Source organism: Arachis ipaensis, chromosome B09, assembly GCF_000816755.2.
Source record: "Arachis ipaensis cultivar K30076 chromosome B09, Araip1.1, whole genome shotgun sequence".
NCBI classification, from domain to species: Eukaryota; Viridiplantae; Streptophyta; class Magnoliopsida; order Fabales; family Fabaceae; genus Arachis; species Arachis ipaensis.
The window spans coordinates 143,433,737-143,435,259 of NC_029793.2; positions in this window are offsets into that span (position 1 = coordinate 143,433,737).

Sequence of the window (1,523 nt, forward strand, 5' to 3'; positions counted from 1 at the left end):
TAAGATATATATATATATATATATATATATATATATATATTTATATATTTTGATGAATGTAATATATTTTTTATATAAATAATTTAAAAAAATTTAATAGTTAATCTATTATTTTTTAGTTTTAGTCCAAATTAAATGTCTTTTATTGTTTTTAGAAAGGAAATCTTTTGAGAAATTTAATAATATATGATAAGAAATACCGAATAAATTATACAGAAACTAATTAAAACACAACGTGAAAACATCTTTAGTAAAAGATGAAATAGGTGTTTTTATCTGAGTGGTCACCAAAATAGATTGACAATCCAACTCGCAGAATAAGATCAGATTCAGTAGCAGATCAATTTTATCTACCTAATATGCCACACTGTTAATATATAATGTGTATATTCACAAAAATATATACGTATGAAAATAGAGTAGGAATTTAAACTCAAATAATTCCTCCTTTTTGGACAGTAATTTGGTGTCACTATAATAATAATTCGATTTGTTAATAATATATAAATTAATTTTGATGCAATCATATTGGTTTTTTAAATAATTATTTATACGATTAATATAAAAAAATAATTATTTTTATGACAAGTATTAGAGGACCAGCATGATTTATAGTCATTAATTAATTATTATTAATATTTTTAATGATGTGAGATTATATCTAATAGTGTGAGATTATTCACTTTTTTTGTTAGTTAAGTGCCAACCAAATTTTAATAAAAGTGCTTTAAACTTTTTCTGTTTTTATTGATGTGTAAAACTACTTTAAACTGACAGTGCATTAAAATTAAATTTATATTAATATTATAAAATATAAAAAAGTAAATATTATATTTAAATGAAAATAAATTTATTTTATATGGATCCTATTGGATCAAATTGAGAGGTTTAAGATATAAGTAGATTCGAGTTAAATAATTTAAATTTGCGAAAAAAATTACGGTGGAACTTAACCTTACTTTATTCATTTGCCATCTCTCTCTCTCTTTTTTGACGGTCACTTCTAGTAGTAAAACTATGCTTGATAAGTATAACAAATTTTCAAGTGTACCAGACTACCAATATATCAGTATTTTAATGATTTTTAACTGTTGATTTTAATTATATATATAAATTTATATATATAATTAAAATCAACAGTTAAAAATCAAATATCAATGTACTTAAAAACTTTTCAATAAGTATATGTATTTGGTGTTAGAATTATTAGGTAGGTGAGAATGAATGAATGTTGGGTTGAAATTGTATGGGTTGGATGAGAGTGCGAGCAAGCTAAACAAATTATAAAGGACATGAAAAGTGAAGAAGGACCACGGAGGGGGGCAACGTATCATAATTCTTCGTAAATAAATGGAAAGAGGAAACTTATATATATGCAAATGTAATAATATTATAATATCAAAATGGATAATACTACTATGCATTATAACTTTAAATGAAGGATAAAAATGAATTTTTTTTTAAAAAAAAAATTAAAAGAATTATATACAATATAGTTTTTTTCTCTATGGATGGAATTTAAA